The sequence below is a fragment of the Anser cygnoides genome, chromosome 1, assembly GCF_040182565.1.
Source record: "Anser cygnoides isolate HZ-2024a breed goose chromosome 1, Taihu_goose_T2T_genome, whole genome shotgun sequence".
NCBI classification, from domain to species: domain Eukaryota; kingdom Metazoa; phylum Chordata; class Aves; order Anseriformes; family Anatidae; genus Anser; species Anser cygnoides.
Genome location: NC_089873.1, coordinates 196,149,402 through 196,175,327, shown reverse-complemented (window position 1 = coordinate 196,175,327; position 25,926 = coordinate 196,149,402). Strand labels below are relative to the sequence as shown.

The following is a 25,926-nucleotide window of genomic DNA, read 5'->3' as shown; positions in this document are numbered from 1 at the left end:
GATACCACAGTTCTTTTGCTATTGCATGCATGGTGTGCTTTGTTATGCCTAAAAGATAAAACACAATTTTTTTTTTATTATGTAAGATTTTTGGAGGTGGCAGGAAGATTGGGAATGTGAAAAAATATGTGCTTTCGTGAGATTTCTTGTTAGTTGCCTAAGCATTGCTGCTTGATCTTGTCTGTAGAAGGCAAAATCTGGGCTCTGTGAGGTTAATAGGTCTGAGAGCAATAACCCAAGTAAACCTAAATGCACCTGTCAAAGACTGATAAGAGCATGGGTCTGCAAGCTGCTTTTATTGAAAGAATCTGCATTTCTGTAGTTCCGGAATTGTGTCAGCCCAATTTCCTCTCTATTTTATTACTTTTCAGTAACAAAAAATTCCTAGGAAGGTCTGATGCCTTGCATCCCCAGAACATAATTCAAATTATTGGCCACCGGAACTGCACTTACAGTCCTGGAACATTAAAATTCCAGCTGCATTGCAGGAGCCAGGGTACTCAATAGTGAATATTAAAGAAAAAAAAAAAACAGCAAAAAAGCCTAGCTGGTCTTTTATTTTAGAATCCTCTGTTGTAGACCATTTTTTTTAATTATTTGTTTTGTTTTGTTTTGTTTTTTTCTCAAGGAAAATAGGTTTACATGGGTGGAATTATATTGAGTTCATTGGCCTTCATCAGAATTTACATTGAGTCTTGTCCTTTCTTTTAGCAAGAGTTCATTTTCAGTAGTTTGTTTTTTGTTTTGAAATGTATTCTCCACACCCAAAGTTTGTCTTGTGGAGCAGGACATGGAAACAAGTAACATTATAATTCCTCTTAAAGGAAAATACTTCAAAACCAAAATCAAAACAGGTTTCTCAGTTGGAAAGCTGATTATTTTGCTTTTTTTTATTTTTGTGGGGAAAAAAAAAAAAAAAAAAAAGAAGCCTGTACGGGGGTTATCATTCCTTGGCAAACTTTGGAATTTCTGGCAGGGTGTAGTGGTTTCTGGAGCCAATATTTATGTCTATGCTATAGTATCTTATTCCACCAGTTTATCAATCTTTCATGACTTCACCTAATTCTTTTATGAATTTACGCATCCTGAAATCCATAGCATCCTGTGGGGAAATGTCCCATTTGTTCCCTACAGTGTACTTGCTTCTTTGAGCTATCAGATCAGTGGGAAGGAAACAATTCTTCAGGTACTGGCAGTTGCTTTTCCAAAATATATACAGAAAGCTGCATCGAGCTGACTAATTAAAATAGAAAAAAAAATCTTCAAAATATCATTTAGCCAAACATAGAGATTTGTTGATGCTGAAACATTTTGTTAATCCCGTTAGGCTTTGTGAATATGTTTGGCAGCTTGTTCTCTCTCTGTCTCTCTTTCCCTCTTTCCTTAGGACTCATTATAGTCAAATATATGTGCTTAAGTTGATATACTTCAATACCAACTTCCAGTTTTAGTATTTGATATTTTTGTTTTCAAACCTACTTTAAATTCAGTGTAAAACTCCAAACTTCCAAAAATGACTGAAACCCAAAAGGAGATTTTATTTTTTTACATTCAGATATGTTTCTATTTCATTGTCCAAAAGCAAAAAGAAAACGATTTCATCTCCATCAACAGCAGATGTTAATTTTATTTTCAGAATCACAAGAAAACTAAAAAATAAGTTATTCAGAGAGTTCTCTTCCTACATCTTCAGAAAAGGCATATAAAGTTTAATTTTCTTTCAGAAGTCTCAAATTACAACTTTATATCACAGTACCCATTGTTATACTCTACTCTTACAAATAATTTAAAAATATGTAAAACTGCCTTCAGTATATTGAATAATTCAAGCAGTAGCGTTACAAGACTGGGTCATAATGAATTACTAAAAATATAGAGGTAACTGTTAACAATTACCCAGCTATGGACTTGTTAAAGCAGTCTCTGCTTATGACTGCTGTGTCAATGAAAATCCAAACAGAAATGTAGCCCTTAAGGACATTCTAGATTTGTCGGAGTCCTTTGAAGAGGTGGGTTTTGATTATAAAGAAGATCAAGATGACAAAGTAAAATCACGTGAAATATCTGTGACTTCTTTTCCTGGAACTACCAGACTACAGTTTTGAAACGTAGGAACTGTTTGCAGACCTCCTTTTGGAAACTGTACTTTTACAATAAGTAAGCCCAGACCAATTTAAAAGGAAAATACAATGTCTGTGTGAATGATCAAAAATGCAAATGATTTAGTAAGTGGCCATGGTATTTTATGCTATGTCAATGAAGCAAGACAACAGTGAGCGGGGCAGCACTGAAATGTCAAAGTCTTACTCAGGAATGCTACAGGTAGTTGTTTTCTACCAGAGTCATTAAGACTGCTTTACTTGAAAAAGAGTGGAAATCCCTTTGCTTACTTTAACCTCAACTTTATAGAACACTCAGTAGAGAGCAAGAAAGAATCCTGATGATGGACAGTGTAATTAGATCATTTGGATTTTATTTTCCCTATAGTTTATTCCACTCTGTATTTTATCACCATCTGCCTAATTAGGAAGATACCCGTGGTAGGTGAGAAAATTGCTTGGATACTGGGGGCTTCTTACTGGCTTTTAGAAGCAGCAGAAAACAAGTGGAATGAACTAAAGTTCATATTCAGTGCTAAATAGCAACCTAATTAATGTTTGACAGTAATCCTTTATGTTGTAAAAGCCATTAAAAAAAAAAAAAAAGAAATGTGCCAGACTAAATGATAAACCAGGGGAGAGAACTTGTGTTAACATATATTAGTACAAAGCCAGGGCTCAGTCTTAATTTTTTAAAGTGGCATAAGAAAATTTACTAGAATGTGCAATTTTAAATCTTTTTTTTTTTTTTCCTCTTTTATTCTTATCCTTTCCTCATTACCATACAGGATGCTTCAAAAGAAAAAGCAAGTTGTTTGGGTTTTTTTTGTTTGTTTGTTTGTTTTTTTCCTATTGGACTGGCTTCTGGATGTACAGACAGGGTCTGAGCATGATTTTACATCAATATTCTCAGTAAAATTAGACAGATGTATTAGTAATCTTGCTCCAGTCTTTGTGCTGACAAGCAGTGCATGAGTAATGAAGAGGTCTTTCCTCAATGTGACCCCACTGCGGAGCACTAATGAACATGGATGTGCATTATTAGTTGATAATACATACCAGCATTAAAACAAAGAAATGTAATTTAAGGTGCTGCTTATATATATAATGTTCTAGCTAGTTTACTTTAGGAACAGTAAAGAAACAGGGCTTCTGTGCTGTGTCTGCCTAGCTAACATTTTCCTTGTTTTTTTAAGGAGTTAATGCCTTTTCAAGAAAAATGTAGAAAACTTCAAGAAATTATTGTTCCTAGCCTTTCAGTCAAAAAGGCAGACACATGACCTGTAAAAATATTTCCATTTAAATTAGAGTTTGGATGAACAGATAAATGCTTAAAAAGTGAATTGTCATGCTCTGTTAAAGGTAATGAACATTTCACCTAGAAATGCAAATCCATTTACATTTTAGGTTTTGCTATTCACTGCTACCTTAGAAATAACAATCAAACAAATAAACTGCTTTCTCACTTCTTTTCTAACACACACCAGCAGACCTTATATTTTGCTTCCTTTTTTTGCAATTTGGTGATAATGCATATGTGATGGTATCCATTTTTGCGTGCCTTAGACCACAAATTAACCCTTCTACTTTGAAATCGCAATCAGTTCCACAGCAACAGAGAAGAAAAGAAATTATGGGGTAAAATTTCAGCTTAGGGACACTGCAATCCATAGGCGGTCATTCTAGTAAGATGAGTCATGGAAGTTGTCACAGACCCGTGGATTCAAATCATAATGGCACATCTTTCCAGTTTAGCAGTACCAACATGGACGTTTAGGTCAGCATTGCTACCATCCACAACACAGCCGTGCATCAGGACAGAGGCAGATGGGATCATAGAACCATCTACGTTGGAAATGACCTTCAAGATCATCAAGTTCAACCATCAACCTCCCCTACCAAGTCCCATCACTAAACCATGTCCTGTAAGGCCATGTCCACGCATCTCTTAAATACCTTCAGGGATGGGGACTCCACCACTTCCCTGGGCAGCCTCCTGTTCCAATGCTTGATTGACCACCTTCTCTGTGAATAAATTCTTCCTAATATCCAATCTCAACCTCATCTGGTGCAACTTGATACTATTGATACTCACCACCCACTAAAGACACAATCTTCTCTGGGGATATAGTGGCTAGCGGGATGAATTTTTTGTTACTGCATACTTTCAGCTGTGTGTGCACAGCTTTTAACTAGATGTTCATAGGGAGAGTAAGTGAGAAAAGAGAGGTGTGATGAGCTGCATGCTGGATGTGATGTGTGTCAGGGTGAATAGTTGGTGCCATGTTTGCCCAAGCAGTCTTTGTCCCTTGAACCAAAGATATCTAATGAGGCTGCCAAGTATTTCATAAGCCATGCTGTTGTGGACAAAAATTCTTCCCTCTTAACATTTATTTAAAGATAGATGAGAATCAGTCTAAACAATGGTTCTCACTGCTCTTTTGCACTGTCATATTTATTCTAAACCCTTCTTTGCCTCAAAACAACTGGAAGTTTTGGGGCAGTTTAGTTAACTTTTCTGGCTTAAATACCCAATGTTTATCATTTTCTATTTCAAAAAAATCTCTTTAAGAGCTTATTGCTTTCAGTAAATGCTGGCTTGGTAATTCATTTAATCACTAAAATAAAGCTTTCCATCTTACTATTTTATTGTTTTAGAGTTTTATTATTTTCCACATAAGTTAAAATGTTTCATTAAGTCTTACAAAAAAAAATATTAAAAATTACTTCATAAAATGAAATGCTTTTTCATTCTAACAGAACCATGTATGTGTAGGATAAGGAACACCTAGTTATTAACCAAGCGTGAAATCATCAATCAGTTTCAGTTGACCAGCTAATCTGAGGAAACATCTGGTCCATGGTCTGCATGTCCCTCTGGAAGCCAAGAAAAGCTGTTTGGAAGACAAGCCATCTTCCAAGTCCAATACAATGTGATTTGTTTCATTGAAAATGATAGCAGCATGGTCCATTGGATTGTCTCGGAAGTGGTTATTCTCAGGCTACACAGTTGTATGCAGAAGTAGGATGCTTGGTAGCACAGCAGGTTCAGCTCTCATGCTCCCATTAAAAGAAGCCCATCAAAATGTCATTGCTTTCATTAAAAGTTAGCCCCTAATCTGTATCCTGACTCCAGGACAGCTGTGGAAATGATGGAAGAGGGAAGTAATTTGTTGTTGCTGTTCTGTTCAATTAGTTTAGTTTAGTTTCAATGAGATTCTTTTTGCATATTTGCTGTTATATTCTGGTGAGATTAGTGCTGACGAGAGGATCATTTTTGAGTATGTTGAAGTTGTTACATTTATGGGAGGGTTTATCTCATGTTGTTGCCAGTATTTTTAGGGGGTTGATTTGATGGTGTGAGAATTCACTTTTAGACAGATATTTCTGTGCAAATTTATCATGTACTCAAGTGTGGTGAAGAGAATGGGCAACATGTGGAAAAGTCACCTAGCCCAGACAGACTGGTTACCTTTTTTACCAGTTCTTCAGTGACTTTTCTGGGTTACATACCTCTCCATATACTGGAGATCAGTTAAATCAGTGTCCTGAGTGGTGCACCTCTATTTCCAGAAGTACTGCTACAGGATTTTGCAAAGTGAATACATAAATTTTAGAGCAGGCAAATTTATTTCTTGACAACTACTTTTGTTGGGTTTACATGGCAAGGTTTTGGTAGCTGGGAGGGTGCAGGGGTGGCCTCTGTGAGCAGAGCCCAGGGGCTGCCCCATGTCAGATAACAGAGTTATCAACAGAGTCACAGTGGTGGCACACTGAGGTTTTTGTCATGCTTGATAAATCTTAGAAGGTTTTTGTAGACCGGGACCAGTACCCACCAGTACACTCCAAATTAAGCCATGAAGGGCAAATCTTGATCACATTCGTTACATGATTATAGAGATGCAGAAGAAGAATTATGAGTGGAGTAAGCCTCGTAGGAAAAAAAAAGAACCAAAGAAGCATTGTGCTGAACTGCAAACATCCTACCTGACAGCTCATCTGATCCCTGTGCAAGGGGGAGGCAGGAGCAAGGCATGCAATGCCTGCATCCCATGACCCAGCCCAGGGCTGGACCCAGCAGCATGGTGACTGTGGCTGCAGGGGGCTCCTGCGTCTGTGCTGGCATCAGCGCTAAGCAGCCCGAGAAATCCAGAAAATTGTTTTGTGCCTCATTTGGGGCCTCTCTAGAAGGTGGTTGTCACACTGTATGAAAGCTTGCGTCTCTTTGTGTCCTGTTGACTAAAAATTATAATTTAAACCTTCAAAATATACATCACAGTGTCCTTAGAGTATAACACTAACAAGCTTCTACTGTGTCAGGTTGAGTGACAAGATAATATATATTTGAATAAAAAATGACAGTGGGGCTCCACCAGACTTCCCTGGAATTCAAGCGGCAATTACACATTACTCTGTAGTCCTTGTACCACAAATTAATGAAGAGATAGACTATTATCAAGGAAACCCACAGTCAGAAAATAACATTTATGTAAAGCAGTCATTAATAGGAAGTCAATACTTACCACACTGTAAATATTCAAAGTCTTTTTTTTTAAAAAGTCAAACACGGGGACATGATAAATGTCATTTCTCTACAGTGATGGCTACTGTAACTGCGAACAGCTATCAAATAAATATACTGCCAAATGCTATTAGCAGTTGTGCTTGCCACAGAAATTAGAAAAGCTTGCATACAGTTCTTAAATGAGGGCAGCATAAGTAGCTCTGGGCAATAATTCAGACCGCCCGATCATGTCAGTTTTACAGGAGAACGTAACTAACAATAGCTTTCCAGTACCAGGAATAGTGAGAGCAGCAGCTTGCTATGAGATGAAGGATGTAGAAATTCAGGTTATGGTTTATCTCTGTGCTGCCACCTCAAGCGGAAGCATCTTGCTATTTGTTGTTTTAAATGTAGATAAAGGAAGCCATTGGAGGCAGCTAAGCCTAGGCAACTTGGTCAGTATAATAGTTAAGAATAAGGGGAATGAATAAGTATACAAAAATTTTGTGCATGTACTGATATATTTGCAACAGCTTAGACCTTGGAGACTTTTGAAAGGGTTTGTTCCTTCAAGATGTGGGGTTAGATTTGCAATATGAGTTAAAGACCATATGTGACAACGTTAACCTGTGCAGGTGGCAGGAAGCATGGTATCACCACTGAGTAATGCCAGGAGTTCACTGGTGAAGAAAAGTCTTACCACAAAATTAAAAAAGACGAGGGATTTAAAAAACAGAAAAATTGCTGAAGTGAATAAAATAATACCTTACTTGACGGTATTTAAGGAAAAAAAAAATCACAGGTGTTCCTATCAGTATACTAGAACAGGGACAAAACCTCACTAGCACACATTATAACAAATTGTTTTTATTCAGTGCTAAGTCAGAACTGCTTGACTAAAAATATTTGTTTCCTCAGTTCACTAAAACACATGGTGGACTTGACAATAAAAACAATAAAAATGATAAAAATAAATAACTGGATAATCAAAATAAATCAGTCTAAACGTAAATTCATTATAGTACTGGAATGACAAACCTTCACTTAAGGTTGCCCTGCCAGTTTCAGTCTCACAAAATATTACTACAGCCAAGTAATAATACTGAAATGTCAGTCATGTTTTTATTCAGGCGATATACATTGTAATAAACAGACAGATTCACTTAACTTAATATTACAATTAATTAATTTAAAATGTTCTGTGATTTGAAATGTCTTAGCATTTGCCCTAACTGGAGCTTACTTGGAAATTAGAATAAACTCTGAACAACCCTGAGTTTCCAGAGTGTGGAAATAAGTGTTGTTTGTGTGGTTGGTTTTTGTTTGTTGTTGTTGTTGTTGTGTTTGTTTGTTTTGTCCATAATAGACACTTTTTTCTCCATGTAGTTAAAAGACAGCTTAACTTCCAGTCCTTATATTTCATATGCATAGTGTATTCTTGAATGAAGAAATACATGCTCTGTCTTGCTCAAAGATCATTTTAATTAATACAAGTACTGTTTAAAACAGATAGAAAACAGAATGTGATCTGTAAATTCAGTGTGATAGTGAGGGTGCTAGTGTGGTTGCAAGAAGTAAGAAGTGTGTGTGTTTCAAAAGTAATGGATTTGCATTTTACACAATTAGCTTTCAGGTATAGTTTATAAAGTACTATAATGCATATATATGTCATATGAGCCAATCGTAGTTTTTTGTATTGTGGTTTTCTAGAAAAGGGAAATATTTTTCCAGGTACTTGATTTTTTATGAGACATTTGAAACAAAATGCAGATTTTTTCAAATGATTTCTGTGGATTGCTTTGAAAAAATGAGCAAGGTGAAAATCTTCAACTAAAATTGCTTGATGATCTTTACTTTGGATTGAGGTATTTCTGTGCTTTTACTTTCATACTTAGGAGACAAAACTTTGAAATTTGTACTGTAACCTGTTTTAAAATTGTAGTAAAAAAATAAGTAGGAAAAGGAAATGAATGGTTTTCCATTGAACAAAGCAAAACTTTCTTATAAAAAAATTTGCAAATATACGTGCCATTTCTAGCATTGTATGGTTTGTAGTGAGAGAGGCGCATAAAGATAGCACAGATAGACTCTAACACCTTTCTCAGCATTGGTCTCAAGGATGAATATTTTCTTGTGGCAAGGGAAGAGGGAATGGAATCACATTTACAATTTTAAAAAAATGTTCAGTCTTGAGAAAAAAATACAGTATCAGACAAAATGCATGTATGAATTGGGTGAAACAAAGATGCTATTAAAGTTGCTTTGCCTTTTGAAATTTCTGTTATATGTACTCTATAGACAGATGTCTCACGTACCTGAGCACATTATTCAACAATATGACTCGGCTCTTCAGTGTCTTTTGTCCTCCTTGGTATTTTGAATAGACATGAGGGTGTATTATTTGGTGTTAGGAAACCATCATTATTTAATTACAGAAACTCTAATAATAATATTACAAATGGAATATAATCTGCCTAGGATAATATATTATAAATATAACATCAGGCTGTAGTTTTGGGAGAATTATACCAACCAGATGACCTTTGTGTCTACTATTGATATAATTTAATCCAATTAAAAGCCAAATGAAATGGTCTCCGCTGAAATGCAGATGAGCAAGAACTCAAAATTTTGGCTTCATGGCTCTTTGCCAGCAATGGCTTGCTTAGCAGTTACAGAGCATTAGGAGTGTTAGAAAATCTCTTTAATACCCAGCATGCTCCCTGGTTCCCTGCTAGGAGCCCCTTGGAGGTCTGGTTGCAGGCACCACACCTGAGATGTCTGGCTGTAGTGTGAGCCAGCAATATGCATTCCCAGTTGTATTCCTAAAATATCCCAATGCACCATCTTGGCCTGTCACCTTGGATCCTCATAAGTCCATAATGGTTTTTATTGACATCCATACACATGAAGGATGAGCTTTTGCACTGTTTTGTACAGGGTCAGTATTAAAGAATTGTCAGATCCACATCAAAGTAGCATGCAATCCATTCTAACAGCTTTTTTTTTTTTTTTTTTTTTTTTTTTTTGGCACAGCATGAGTGCCTGTAGAAAGTTCAAAGCATGGAAGAATCAGGTTGAGTTTCTAGTTTGGAAACTGTACGATGGGAGCTTGGGGTCTTGCATTGGTTTTGACATGGAAAAAATGAGCTGGTGTTGGCTAGAAGTATCTGAGTGAGCTCTCATAATTCAAACCATTAGATAGCAATTTCTATGATTACCTGTTACCTTTTTTGCAATAGTAGCCACATGCCATTAACCCTTACTTTTTTTACCCGCACATTTTAAGTGGACTTGGTAACTATTTTGTATACCTGAAACAGTCTGTAAATCTCTGAATATTATTCATGCATAAAATCTGTTTTGAAAGCATATTTACCATGCATTCAACTTTGCAGTCAAACAGAAGTGTAATATTAATATAAGGATTGCTTTAGTGTAAAAAAATAATATTGAGTATATAAAAATATTGAATTTAGAATATGAAGTATAAAGAAAAATAGGTAGCAAAGAGCTGCTTATATGAGTCATCAAATAAGATTTAGACTGTGAGGTGTCTTATCATGAATGTGTCACACTCTGATTTTCTAGTTCAGTTGCTCACTACCAGAAAGTCAGTCTGAGGCAAGCATTTCACTTCAACAAGTCACAGACTGTGGTCACCACGTGTACAGCATATTATTATTGTTTGTGTCTATAATTTGAAGGTAGTAACAGCTAAGATACTATGCATAAGGAAGCTTGTCTGTGCCCAAAGAAACTTGTAATCTAAGAGATGAGGTGTTTGATGGCGAGTCCAAACAAGAAATAGATCACATTGCTCATAGGGGCAGGTATTCGTAAGGTAGTAGTGGTACCAAATGGTACAACCTTGTGGATGCAACGGTCATACTGACATGAAAAAGGAAGAAAATAGATAATTTATCCTAAATTTTCAATTGCAGGTGTGTTTCTTAGCAGTTTGCATCCAGCAGTTTCTTGTAAAGGTTATACACCATAAAGAGTTTTAAAATTTTCTCATGTTTCAAAGAGTATAGCAGGAAGGCAGAGCAGAATGAACAAAACTGTGGAGAATATCCAGAAATAGAAGTTAAGCAGCTCAGTTTTACAGAAGCTTGATTATGTAAACCCTACATAACATTCTGCAACACACAGTGTATTTATCTTCCCATTTTAGGAGAAAAGACTGGCTTCTAGGAACTGAGCTCAGGAGGGACTTTCTGACATTTCTGATGTAGCAGTTTTTGGGGCTTGATACTTACAAGAATAAAAACTCTGAGGCTGTCCATTCTTCTAAAAGATGCATTTGGGATTGTCCTTAGGAATGTGTTGGTTTTACCCTGCTGGGCAGCTAAATTCCACCACACTGTCTCGATCTCCCTCCTGAAAGGAAGAGGTGGAGAAAATATGATGAAAAAGGGCTGAAGGGTTAAGGTATGGACAGGGAGAACTCATCAATTATCGTCACAGGCAAAACAGACTCAGTGTAGGAACATCAACATAATCTATCGCCTATCATTAGCAGACGAGCAGTAGAACTCAAAGCAAACTAAAAACACCTTCGGACATCCACCCTCTTCCACCTTCTCCCCCTGAGTGGTGCCAGGGAACAGGGAATGGGGGCTGCAGTCAGCCCATGGCGCTTCGTCTCCGCCGCTCCTTCATGGTCACTCTTTGCCCCTGCTCCCCGTGGGGTCCCTCCCACGGGATGCCGTCCTTCCCGAACTGAGCCTGGGGGGCTGCCCACAGGCCGCAGCTCTTCCAGAACTGCTCCCACACGGCTCCGTCCCACGGGGTCCATCCCCCAGGAGCAAACTGCTCCAGCACGGGTCCCCCACGGGCGGCAGCTCCCCCCAGACCCCCTGCTCCTGCGTGGGCTCCTCTCCACGGGCTGCAGCTCCGGCCCGGGGCCTGCTCCTGCGGGGGCTCTCCATGGGCCGCAGCCTCCTCCAGGCCACATCCACCTGCTCCACCGGGGGCTCCTCCACGGGCTGCAGCGTGGAGATCTGCTCCGTGTGGGACCCGTGGGCTGCAGGGGGACAGCCTGCTCCACCAGGGGCCTCTCCACGGGCCGCAGGGGAACTTGTGCTGCGTGCCTGGAGCACCTCCTGCCCTCCTGCTGCACTCACCTTGGGGGCTGCAGGGCTGCTTCTCTCTCAGCTCTCACCCCTCTCTCCCAGCTGCTGTAGCACAGCAGATTTCCCCTTCCTTCAATCTGCTCTCCCAGAGGCCCAACCAGCGTCGCTCATGCCTTGGCTCTGGCCAGCGGCAAGTCCCTTTTGGATCTGTCTGGAGCTGGCTCTGATCTGACCTGGGGCAGCTGCTGGGCTCTGCTCACAGAGGCCACCCCTGCAGTCCACCTGCTACCAAAACCTTTCCACGTAAACACAATAAAAGTACTTGTCAAGAAAGAAAATCAAGACAGACAGAAGTATTCGTGGTTATAAATGACTTTCAGTAGTGTTAGCAAAGCTGCACCCTTCCTGTTATATTCTCTGTGTCCCTTCTGCCTCTCCATGCAGCTCTCTTTCATGCATTCAGTAGTAATTAGATGATAATGTACTCAATTATATTACAGGAAACATTTCTGTGATTTTATGCTTTAGTTTTGCAAAATCAGTAAATAAATACATTAAAGCACTAGTACAGATGTAGTGTAGTTATATTCACTTCTGCCATGCCTGTGTACTATGTTTGTCTCATTGTCATAAAACCTCTAAAAAAAATGACATTTTTGCATAAATGCAATAATAAACACTAGAATCACAACAAAATGGAAATACTTATTCTTTCTGTTTCTTACTTTCACCTTTGGAAGGTATAAAATGTCTTAGTAATTGAAAGATAAATGTAACAGAATAAAATTATACAAATACTGTCTCAAGGTCAAGTATATGCTTGCAAATCTAAACTAGCCACCTTTTGTGCCCCTCTGTGCTCTGCAGCAGTTGAGAAGGGTGCCATATGCCCAAAATTAATTTGTGAAGGCAGAAAGGTGTCACAGAGATTCAATTTGCAATAGTTGTTTTACCTTTGTTTTTGTGACCAGCCCTCTGGAAAGAGAAGGTTTAGCAAATCTTCATTGTAACTTGCTGAAAAGCAAGAAGAAGTACCTCATTTACAAAGGAGCTTTATGGATAGCATGTGTTGATGATGACTACATTGCAGCTTTGATCTGGAAGCTCCTTAGGTGGTTTCCTACATTGTGATGTTTTGGCTGCAGTTTGTGCAAGCTGCAATGACCATGTATCATTTGTCGGATATAGAGGTATTTCCACCTTCTATGGTCTGGCTGTATATCCCACCTGTGCCCCAAATCTATAGTCCAACACAAATTTATTTGTAAGATTGTATGTTTACTTGTATGTCCCTGGATTTATTTTATTACTAAACATAACTAGATAGAATAAAAGTCAAATAGGTAAAACTCACTCAGGATAATCCACACTGAATGGTGTAGACATGCTGAAAATTTTTCATATGCTTTAGCAAGTCTTTGCTAACATCAGCATATTGCAAGATAAATCTTCTGGTTGATAGCTCAATGGAAACAAGACTTTGAAGACTTGGAATTCGGTAGAGAATAGGAACAGTCACTCTTCTGGACTACAGTCTGTGCTGTACCACCATACTTTTTCCCAAACCAGTGCCCTGAAGTCACCTCACTGTCTTGTCTCATCTCTGGATTATATGCTTCCTTGGGTTATTCTCCTCACAGAACAATCCTCCCTCTGTATTTCCTCACTTGGCACTTTGAAAATGTTGAGTTATTTGCACAAGTATTTCACTTCTCATCTCTGCTATGCTGTCATGTCCTTCTCTGAGCTCCGCCATCCTCTTGTCCTGTATTGCTAATATTGGATCCTCACCTTCATAAGTAGTGTTATGCAGCACTTGTGGCATAAAGAGATTCTGGTATACCTCACTCTTGCAGGTTTGGCATCCTGTCAGTTTTATGACCAGAGTGTTAAGATATTTCTATGAAGGCAGCTGCGAGACTATCCCCAATACTCAGACAGTTCACAGCTTCTTTCGGAGAATGCCCTCAAAAAATAATAGGCTTTACAGCTTACATTCCATGTGGCACTGTTAATGTTTTATCTATTGTTAATTTAGAAGATATTTACCATGTAACCTATGGTTGTTTGAAACATAAGTGCATATTATTTGCTTGAACAATTACAATATCCCTTCTGTCATATATACAGGTTGCTCAAAACGTTCAGTTTTTCATTACTTATTCTTTGTGCAGATGCTAATATAAAAGCTTTGTCATAATGCAGCCTACACAAGTTTCTGACATAGAAGAGAGTTAGTAACAGGTATCATTAGAATGCTGTCCTGGTTTCAGCTGGGATAGAGTTAATTTTCCTCCTAGTAACTGGTATGGTGCTGTGTTCTGGATTTAGGATGAGAATAATGCTGATAACATGCTGATATTTTAGTTGTTGCAGAGCAGTGCTCACACAGAGCCAAGGACTGTTCAGTTCCTGGTGCTGTCCTGCCATTGATGTACCTCGGGGTACACCAGGAGCTGGGAGGGGACACAGTCATGAGCTGACCCGGGCTGGTCAAAGGGAAGTCCCATAACATATGGCATCATGCTGCACAATTATATGGTGTGTCTGGCTTGGGGGGGGAGGGGGACTACTGCCTGGGGATGGGATGAGCATCAGTCAGTGGGAGGTGAGCATTTGCATTGTGCATCACTTGCTTTGTACATTTTATTATCATCATTATCATCATCATTATTTCTCTTCCTTTTCTGTCTTATTAAACTGTCTTTATCTCAACCCACAGGCTTTTACTTTTTTTCCTCCTGATTCTCTCCCCTGTCCCACTGCAGTGAAGGGGTGGGGTGGGCAGGGAACAAGCAAATGGCTGTGTGGTGTTCAGCTGTCTACCGGGTTAAACCACAACAGATGCTGAAAAACATCCAGTGTCCATTTTGGACTGTGTTAATTGTAAGCTCTAAATCCTGAACATGGACCCGACTTCATGAACTCAATTCCATAGCCTTCCATGAAGGCATTTTCTCTTGTAGACCACTTTTTTTTTTTTGCTTATTTTTAGCATTACTATAATGTGTGTGCAATCTAAAAGAAAAAAAAAATGACATTCAGCACTCATAAACTGAACATTATACAGAATCAGGGAGCAATAGTTTTGCAACAGACAGATATACTATCGAGTTGCATTATATCCTATGTGGCATTAGTGAGCATATGAATTGATCTGATACTACTTTTTCTCGTGGTTGTCACCAGATGGATCACCACATTTATATAGCACCAGTCATTTGTCTTATTTCTACTTTATATTATCCAGTGGGAAGTAAACAGCACTAAGTAAACAACAGAATGGTTCAATACCCTCTGCTGATTTATGAACACATGCAACACAGGAATGAAGTCAAGAAGCGACTGCGGTGCAAAAGAAAAAAAAATGTCATTTTTGTGTACACCAGGAGACCTGAAATTGTATTCCTAGTTTGGAGTAGATGCGCATTGAAGCCCTTTCTCAGGAGAGAATTTTAGATCTAATTAATGGTGCCAATTCTTGCTCTGATTCAGGCTCCTAACCTGAACAAAATGATCGGTGTGCTACATACTTGCTTGAGGGAGAGAAAGCTGGCATAGTCACCATGACCTTTTTGGTCCATGACCAGGACCTCTACGTTTCCCTGTGTGGGCATATGGGGTACGTTTTCTTTGCTGCTTTCCATAAGAAGGGAGATGTGGAATATCTTCTGCTTAAGATGCACGCACTTAACTCCTGTTAATCCTTGTGGAGTTATACTGTGGTATCAAAGTAAGTATATACTTTTAATCTCTAAAGCAGCCCTCTAAGAAGTAGCTGGAATTTATAGGTCTTACCAATTTGCAGCAGTGTAGGTGAATAAAAAGAGCATTTAAAATAAAGCAACTGCTGACTCAGCCTAGATAAAGGCTTGGGAGTAAAACTGAAAATTCAGCAGTGCTAGTCCCTCCTCATCTATCAGTTGTATGAAAGTATTGCCCTTTTCCTGCTAATCCGCTGAGACTGGTGTAATGTAAAGAACTGGAGATATGGGTGTCTAAATAACAGGAGATTGCTAGTGTTTAGAGACCCTTTAAAGGGTAGCTCCTCAGGGTATCCTCCCACAGCTGACAGAAAGAATTTTGGAATATTAAGGTTTACTTTACATCTGAAAAGCTAACAAAACTGTTCAGGCAAATTCAGCAGAGCTAACTAATGTGGAGACAGTTCAGCTAGATTTCCTTAGCCATCAAAAATGGTAGGAGCATTTATGAATCTGCATCTGAACACTTCTGTATCTTGATTACTTGAGTCAAATAAGGTTTCATAGTCATCCTAATTTGAATAACAGCTATCCAAACAGCTCATTGCTGATATAGGTTAAATGAGAGCATCATCACAGAACATCAGATTTCTATATGTTATTGTCATATGACACAATAGAAATGCAAGTTTGTTGTATGGTACTGAGTCACATTTGGAGTCCACATTCTAGGACCAAACTTATTGTATGAAAAATTGCTTCAATCCACAGATAATTATTTTATGCTTCCAGTTGTTCAAATGGCAGAAATGTCTGCTTAATATTTGTAAATATATTGAAAAATTGATACTAACCTACAGCTTAGGAATGAACAACATGGTCAGTGATGCTTCTCATAACTGAAAATTAACTTCCTTTCAGACTGTTATGTTTATTTCCTTCGGTACTGATGATATAATGAGTAATAGGGAAAAGTACAGAGGAAAAAGAATGTTGATATGTGGAAAATAAATATTATTTCATAGAGTTAATAAAAAGGTGGTGTCCGGAAAAGACAAGCATGTTCCACAGGTCTTCTCTTGTCAACTCATTTCTAATATCTGATGTTTGATTATTTATTTCTAGAAAATAGCCTTGTCGTTGTGCAACTTTTTTTTTTTTCCTGCTAGTTATCAAAACCCATTCTGAGCTTTAGACATTTCTCAGGGTGCTGTAAGAACAACCTAATGGTCAGGCAAGGTCTTTCAGATAAAAGTTACAACGCTTATTTCATGGAAGAAACCATATTGCAGCTAACTTTTTAGTTTTGAAATGATAAAGAACATTGAATGTTTTATTTGAAGCATGCAGAACTTCTGATATTTCTGGGTTTTATCCTCATAACCTATTACACATTGATTTTGAAAGAAATATACAACTACCTACTATAAGCCTATATTGTCAAGTAGAACACAAGAAACAAGTACTATGAACAAAATTCCATAAAGAAAATATTGCCTGTAACTGGAGGCATTTTGAAATTGCAAATGCAATGAAAAAATGCAAATAAAAATACTCTGTGCTTACAGATATTTATGGCGAAACTTCCTGGATCATTAAATGCCTCATTTCATTCATAATATGGGAAAGCAGCAAGATGCACCTGTTTTATCAGATGAAAGAAATCACACTCAATTATTTTCAACTTCCTGAAGTTCAACATACTCATGATGTAAATAACAGCTTTTACAACAAAATGCTGTATGGGTTTATTCTGCAGGCTGATAACATGAGACAAAATTTCAGAACAATTATGTGTATGCAGAAATCCAGATAACAGCAAAAAAAAAAAAAAAGTCTTTAAAAACCTTGATGAAACTGGGACATGTTTGATTACTGTTACATAGAGAGAGAATACTTTTTTTTTTTATATAAGAACTCATGATATCAGTAGTTAAATATTACAAAGAAGACTACATTACACAGAATGAAGAAAGGTAAACCTGGAATTTGTGTTCATGACTTCAAAGTCTAGCCATCTATATTTCGTCTCCAAGTGAAACAAAAGCTGAATCCTAAATCAGTGCTATTTTCCTAAGATATATATATATATATATGCATGTAATTAGAAGTAAGTGTAGTATAGTTGAGTATAGTAGATTCAGCACAAGAAAGTGTAGTAGAGAAGAGAGTAGTAGAAAAATATAATATCCTTTCTTTTCTTAATCGTCTGCACGCTTTTCATGTCTTGACTGGTAGTCAATATCCTTCAAGGACTAGAAATTGGAAAGAAACTCCTGGCATAAGTCAGGAGACTCAGGCACAGCTTTATGCATGTGTAGCACTGAGGAGCTTTGGCCCCAGATGGCTGTGAAGTGAATTCCCCTGGCAATGACAGATGTTCTTTTCTGGAGCTAGCTGCTGATGTTTTTAATACTGGTAACCCAACTCCATGTTACAGCCTAAGACTGCTGTCAAATAAGTCTGTGTGTGGGTGACTGCTGCCTTCCCTGTTCCCCTGACCTTTCCCTTGTTTAAGTGTGGAGTCAGCCATGTTAGACTGAAATGTCTTCACTGTTGACTTAAGATAAAAAAAACAGGGTTTGCATTGAGGCATTGAGTTTAGGAAGCACTTGTGGGCTCCATTTAGTTCGCTTTGCTGTTGTCATGGTGATCTCCAACATGGAGGTGGTAAAAAAATGGCCTGAGGTAATAACATTTGCAGCTATTTCAGCTGTCTGCAAAGTAAATGCATGTCTGTGACCTTAGATTCTAGGATGCAGTATTCTAATTAGTCATGAATTTCAGTCCTTAAAATAAATGTAAATTTTAAAAATTAACCCTTTAAAATGTGTGTTTATTTGATTCCATAGGACCGTATTTTAATTCCAGCATCGTAAATAGCATTAAATATAACTGCATGTCATGTTTTGAGAATGTGTATCTCAATTCTTAACCTTCCTGAGGCAGAGTCTAGCGTCCCCTAATCCTCCCAGGTCCAGCAGCAGAGAGAGTCTTGTAAACATTAGCTTTCTCCATAAAACTGTCCTCGAAAAATAAATCTATGCACTTAGCCTCCTATCACTCTGTTCAGTACTTCTGCAAATACAGTGTTTTATTATTCAGTAGGTCTAATTAAGTGTGTAGATCATGGCTGTAATTTCTCTGTCTGTTTACACCTGTGATACTATGTAAAGAAGTCATGTTATTGACCTAAATCATAATTTACCAGTCTTTTTGTTGGTGGTGGTGGTGGTGGTGGTTTTGGTCCAATAAGGATTGATAAGGCTATTTGATTACCAGATTAGTGGAGTAGAGTGAAAAAAGTGCATTGTTGGAGGGGCTGGAGAGCTTTTCTCAATCTTTGCATTTTCTGAGATGCTGCATGAGGAAACTACAAAGGATAAAGGAATCATACAGTGTGTCCAAGGACTCCAGGTTATTTTGCAACTCCTTAAGTGTGAAAAAATTTACTTTCCCAAGATTTCTTCTCTCTGAGAGCCATGCTCAAAGGCTCTGTGAAGAATGTTATGATGGTAGTCAGGTCCTAGAATCATAGGAGACTTGCCAGATTTCCTTTGAGCTCAATTATGTTGCGAGTCAGGCCAGTGAAGAGACCTGAGAATAGGCATAGCCAACAAGATGACTTGTGGCAGTGTCCATCAGGATCTGGGGCCACATCTGTCACTGTACATTGCACAATGTTATTCGTCTGCATCTGAGAAAAGTCCCTTCTTGCAACTCAGAATATTCCTTCCTTTAGGTGGTGTTTCTATCTTTATCTAGCCCTTCTTACATGACTTCACTTTTGCTAAACTATGAAATATTTTCCTTCAGCACTGGAAGAAGACCTGCAAATGTATCCATTGGTGGCCCCAGCAGCAGGCTGGTTGTAGAACTGTCCCAGCAGAATTAAATTAGTATCTGTCAAAGTGCTGTTTCATTTCTCTATACATTGTCTCCAAACTTGGAAGCCGAGTCTTCCAGTCATGAGAGTCTGTGATCACAGCTTTGGACCTGAGGTTTAGGACAATTCTTGGCTTTCATTTTGCACAAGCTGTGTTAAAGTCCTAGCCTGCATGGTTGAGTGTGGTTCCTATAATGCCTTGCACTGCCAGCAAAGCTGAAACAAATTCTAGTTAATGATCACTGAGAAGGACATTTATGTATAGTACTTAGTGTACAGTCAAGATTAAGCAGGTTTTAGCTACATTCATGCATATTTGTGAGTGATCAAGTGATTTTATCACTTGATGTATGAACTGAGCCAACTTAAATCAATGAAAGAAGAAATTATACGTGAGGATACAACATAGCTGTTACCAGTGGATTTGAATGTAAGACCAAGTCCCACAGCTTGCATACTGTTTGTCTGGGAAAGATGGAGGTTTGGCAAGAGCAATGTATGGGGTTTCATGGCAGGCAATGTTCCTGAGTTTCTACTGAAAGATTTCCCACAGCACACTTAAGTGCAGAGTTGTCCTGTGAGCCAGTGTTGGTGTGTGTAGCTCAAGGATGTAAAAAGATAATGGAAGTACATTAGGATAATGCAAAGGGAAATAGGGGCATTAAGACATATAGCTCTGGATGGCTTTTAAATATCTGAATTTCTTCCTGAAAACACCACTAGGCAGAGTTTTTGGAATTTCTCCAATTTGATTGAAGAAGCCATAACAGTGCCTGTGGAATACCATTCTTGAACTCACACAGGAGAACTAGAGGATGGCATCAGACACTTAGTTGGTATGCATTAACAGGCTCAGTTTCAAACTGATATTAAAATAAAGTTGTAGCTACATGCTCCTAACCATGTATCAGTGTCTCTAAGGGTAATAAATGGAATGGCAGAGGTCTGTCATTTAACAAAATCTATATCTATATCTGTTCTGCAGACACTTGCTGTGTAAAGGACAGTATTTAAATAGACTACTGTCATTTCATGCATTTTTACTTCTCCCAAATAAAACTGAAGCATTAGCCAAGTTAACCACTTATCTCATAACTGTAACTGATGAGAATGTATAAGAAGTCAATGCTTTTTTTTTTCTTCTTCTTCTTTTTTCCCATTATTTTATGTAATTTGGAACGATAAAAAGTATTGATGATGACTTTAGATCAGGAATGCATAGTAGTCACTCTTTTTTTTTTTTTTTTTAGGATGCCTTAAGCTACCAGGAAAATTATTTACTATGTCACAAAAATTCCTGCCTTATTAGTTAAATGAAAATATTTCCCTACAGATATTTTCACATGTAATGCTATTTCCCATATTTCACAAGCTGTTTGCAGTTTAAACTTAATCATATTTGCCTCTCTGTCATTGAGGCTTTTTAGCATTACCTTAGAGATCTAGATTTTATTGGGATATTTATGGCATAATTAGATTTGACATATCGTACTTTGTTTATCTCAGTTAATGCCTAAAGGCTTGATTCTAATCTCAGATCTGCAGAGGCACAGCACTAAATTTGGAATAAAATCTGTATCTGAGAGTCTAATACCAGCCTTTGTCCAAGACAGTTACTCTGCTCTCGTCTTGTCTCCTAAAATGTGTTAGGTTGGAAAGATGTATTTGTACTTTGTCTAAAAGGAGATAATGGCAGAAAGTGGAGCCAGTCTGCAGGATTCTAGTCTCTTGTACTGTTGCTTCCTCTCTACATCCTTGTAAAGCTAGCATATGAACATATTTTATTTACTGGAATAAGTATGGCTTTTGAACCTTCAAAACTACTCTGCCACAAAAAGACCTGATCACCTCTACTTTCACTTTTTATCTTTTCTCTCTATTTTTAATAAAGCAGAAATCTAATTATAAAATTCAGCTTTCCTAGAAAGTCAGTCTGGACTGATAATGTTCCCCAAAGAACTTTATTCTCATAAATCAATGAATTAATCATCATTGACAATTTGTATTTCATCCCCACTATATAAAAAATATTTTTGGTTATCTTTCTTCATGTGCATTCTGTGAGGATAACCAGGCATGTGACTGCAATGAATTCACATCCTTCTCTGCTTTAAAAAGTTTTGGAATACCGTTGATGTATATAGTCATACCATGCTGTAGATCCTCCCCACAGCACTCTAGTGCAGCTGTAGTTCTAGAAAGGATATTGCAATATGTATGGGCTGGGGATGAATCAATTTTTACTGCTGTGCTTTTTGTGTTTGGAGCACACTGAATTACAATATGGAAATATATATTTACAATATACATATTACAATATGGAAAGTGTTACATTTCCTTGTCTTGTATGTGTTGGCAAAGCTCTTTCATTTTCCTCTTCAAAGACACATGCTTTGATCAAGGGATTTGGTAACATGTTAGAATTTGCCACCATGCTGGTTTGTCATGTTGGTAGTGAAGGCTGGCCATATTTGAAAACAAAAATGCTTAGCTGGTGTACATTAATGAGTCAGCTGGCATGGGGAACCTTCCTGTGTTCAGCTGTAAGAAAACAGTGTAGGTCAGGAAAACCGTGGCTTAAATAGGTTCACTGCTTTTGACTGAAACCCTAAAATACATTTACCAGAAAATCAGAGTTGCTTCTCCGTCTCAGAGCTGGGTCCCTTTGTACTCTAGCCAGGATAGCTTTGCTCACCCCTAATTTAGGTGTGGTGTAATGCAACCTAAGGATTTCTGTTGTTAGGAAATATATTTCAACATAATCAGCTATTTATGGCATTTGAACACTAAACAGAGTAAATTAAACTGTGTCCATATTCAGTCTTTCTGGATGCTATTTTGTAAAAGGGACCCTTTTAAAAATGTAGTCAACTCCCAGAATATTTATTTATAGGTGGTTTCTTTGAACACTTGTAATGCATTTGTGGGTTTCCTGAATGAGCTATAAAGTATGGGAGAGGTATGTTTGAATTATCTGCTGTAACAGTTTGAAAATATGCAATTTTATTTTGAAGGTTACTTATAATGTTATACTTTTATGGAAAAACAATATGTGAAATCAAAGTTTGCTGACATGCACTGCCTTTTACAACTTAGTGAACAAAATATGCTACAAGTTTGGGCTACACTTAAACAGAACAGCACACATAACAGTGTCTAAAATTCTTATAAAAATACAGTTATCTAGACTAATTTTTCTGGTATAATCTTTAGATGCAGAATACTACTTTTGTATTCATAAGGTGGAGGGTAGTGTCTTGCTTTTGGAGTTTGGGTACACAGTAGAAAAAAAAAATTGATAGTGCTGAAAATTAATGTTCCTAAGGAATTTAATTTCTTATTGGACTGTTTGTGTTGCTTTGGAGAAAATATGGCTTTATTAAGGAAAAAAAAAAAAAAAAAGAATATTCTTTACTCATTATTCAGAGGTTCTGCATACAATAATTAGCCCTATGTTTTTTCTCTGATTTTCAAATTATAGAGTACAAATAAATTTTAATTGCTAATGGTTTACAAAAAAAATTATTAATTTCATTATAATGGAACGTTGATACAGTGGAAAATTATGAATGCAGTAAGCATTTTAGACAAGAGTAGGGCAATAATTATTGTTACTATTAGTATTCCAGTATTATCCAAAATTTACTGAGCTCTTAGAAACTCAGAGGACAGCACAGCCTGCATCTTAAAAAATGCATAAAGCAGCAAGAACTGATGTAATATGCAGGGAGTCAGATTGATGCTAGGCAAATGTCTCATTATTTACAGGTTTGCTTCTGTCTGAGTCTAAATTTAACACATTTGCAGTATTTAAGCTGTTGCTGTCTGCACTAATCCATCTAAGTCAGGAGTGACCAACCTGTGGCTCTTGAGTATCCTGTTCCCTGCCAGGGTGTTATGCAGGATTACGGTGTGGCGTCGCTAGATAAATGAAATCCACAGTTGTGGGAGCTATAGGATGCTCTCAAGGCCAGTGTGGCACCCTAGGACCATGCCCCAGTCTGGGACAGGGAAAGCTCGCACGTCATCCATTGGGTATGAACTGCTCCAGGGCTTTGCACCTACTTCTCTGCTCCACTGCCTTGTGGCTTCATAATCCCTCATGGGAACATGCTGTCTTCTATTTTAACCCTCACAAAGTTCCTGACACTTTGCACGTAGCGTCAGGATACTGGGCCACTTCTAGTCTTTTTTCTCCAACATTTCCCAGCTAGAGTGATGTGGGGTTTGTACCTGTGCCCATACCATGCACTTCTGAAAGCAGGGGGACAAAGAGTACTTCCAGAAGAGACCCAGCAGGGAGTGGGAGAGCTATTCCAAACATTTCAGAGAGGGTGAACTTGTTGCAGTCAAAACATGGAGGAAAAGGAGGGCTTATCTGGGAGAAATGCAATGAATGAGGCATAAACAATGGTGTCATGACTATTTGCTTTTAATTTGTTGCAGCTGGAGAATTCAAAGGTGAGGCTGTGATGAGAAGAAGCCAGGGAGACCCTGGCAGAGATAACAGTTACACATACCAGAAGGGAACGAGTGTAATCTCTGGGAGGCCAGCATGCAGGCATCTCTGTGAATCGGGGTCTGAGAAGGCACAATATGAGATAAAGAAAAGATGACTTAGATACAATGAAGTAGTAAGTATTAGGCACGACCCGTGTGGGTATGTTAGGTGAGGGAAAGGACCTGGGGGTCCTGGTGGACATCAAGCTGAATGCAAGCCAGAAATGTGCCCTTTCTGCAAAGAAGACTAATGGTATGCTGGGAGGCATTAGGAAACTATTGCAGCAGGTCAAGAGAGGTGATCCTTCCCTTCTATTCAGCACTGGGGAGACCAAACGTGGAATACTGTGTCCCTCAGTACAAGAGAGACACGGACATACCGGAAAGCATCTTAATGAAAAGCTACCAAGATGATGAAGGGACTGGAGCATCTTCTTTACAAGGAGAGCATGTGAGAGGTGCGACTGTTCAGTCTGGAGAAGAGGAGGCTCAGGGGCAATCTATCCATAAATGTCTATAAATACATGAAGGGAGGGTACAAATAGGATGGAGCCAGACTTTTCAGTGGTGTCCAGTGCCAGGAAAAGAGGCAATGGGCGCAAACGGGAACACAAGAGGTTCTGTCTAAACATCAGCAAGCACTTCTTTTTTTGTGTGTTGGTGACAGAGCACTAGCACAGTTTTCCCAGAGAGGCCATGGAGGCTCCTCCTTGGAAATCCTCAAAAGCCACCTGGACATAGTCTTGGGCAATTTTCTCTAGGTGTCCGTGTTTAAGCAGGGTGGTTGGACCAGACCTCCAGTGGTACTCTTCCAACGTCATTCTGGGATTGTTTAATTCTGTGAAAATTCTGTTGAGCTATGTCAGAACTGTATAGGGAAGCATAAGTGATTCTGGAGAAAACCAAAGTTCCCTTTTTTGGTCATGGTGAGTTTAAACAGATGTAAGATTATGTGAGGTTGATTTATGGAGTTGAGTAAATGGACACAGGGCATCATTTAAGAATTAGTAAATGAATATTACCTGACAGTGTTCAAGCAAGCAAATTCACAATAAGAATGAGGAGAAAGACAACTTCAAGAGGAGCAATTAAAGGAGAAAGACATGAAAGGCTTAGGTGTTGTGGAAGATGGGCAATCAGTGTATATGGGTAGACAATTACATTTGAGCTGAAAAAAAAAAAAAAACAGAACTACCATTTACTGTTTTCCAGTTTCCCAACTGGTGGTAAATTAACATATGTCAACTAGTTTAAATTTACAACAGCTGAAAATCAGATCATCAGTACTGAAATGGTGGCATATATAAAATGGACAAAGAGACCCGATAAATAACTTGCTCGACCTTTATATATTATTTATAAAGGGCTATGCATGCAAAGTGCTAAGCACTTTTCATTTTCATTGACTTCAATATTCAACCTGCATTGCTTCAGTCTACCAACGAGGGAAGCTAAATTAATTGCAGGATTTACCCCAGTCAGTAGAATATGCTCTATTCTGCTGCCCTAGTAATGTGAACCAGCTTTGTAGTCATACCCAACAGAAGATTTTAAATAGATCAGTGCAAAAAGTAACCATGCCTTTATGGTACTGGTGGAAAAAAAAAAAAAAAAACTCTACTATGGATTCATTTAAATATGATTTATATTTAAGAAGTTGCTCTGTACAACAATTTAAAAAAAATACATAAGGCAGATTAAGCTCTGTTTAATGCAGGGGTGTTAAATGGGACTGGACCATCTAAGAAACTTATTGCAGGTCAAGTAGTTATTTATATAAGGTGCCATATTCACATCAAAGAGCAAGAGCAAATGGAAACCATTGCAGCTGTATAACTGCTCACAGGAGATGGGTTGACAGTCACAGTCAGGATTTGCAGTTTTCTGCACTGGGTCATTTATGCACAGGTTCCCCAAAGCCTATGGGCTGAGTGCTTCAGGCTGTGCTGTGCATCAGTAAAAGTGTCTGCTACCAGAAGCTATGACTCTAGCACGTGTTATTTTAAATTCAGCTTTGGAAACAAGAAAGACCTTCATAGATTTATAGCCCATTCTTTCTCTGAAAGAACAATCCTTTCATTGCAAATATACCTTTTGCCATTCTCAGATTTGATTAGATGGACCATTTGGTACAATTAAAAAAAAAAAAAAACTG

General features: G+C 38.1%; 1 protein-coding gene across 9 annotated transcripts in view; it reads left to right on the top strand.

The window, feature by feature from the left end:
- GRIA4 (glutamate ionotropic receptor AMPA type subunit 4) overlaps positions 1 to 25,926 on the top strand; it is a 224,035-nt gene that overhangs the window by 23,949 nt on the left and 174,160 nt on the right. The window lies entirely within an intron of this gene.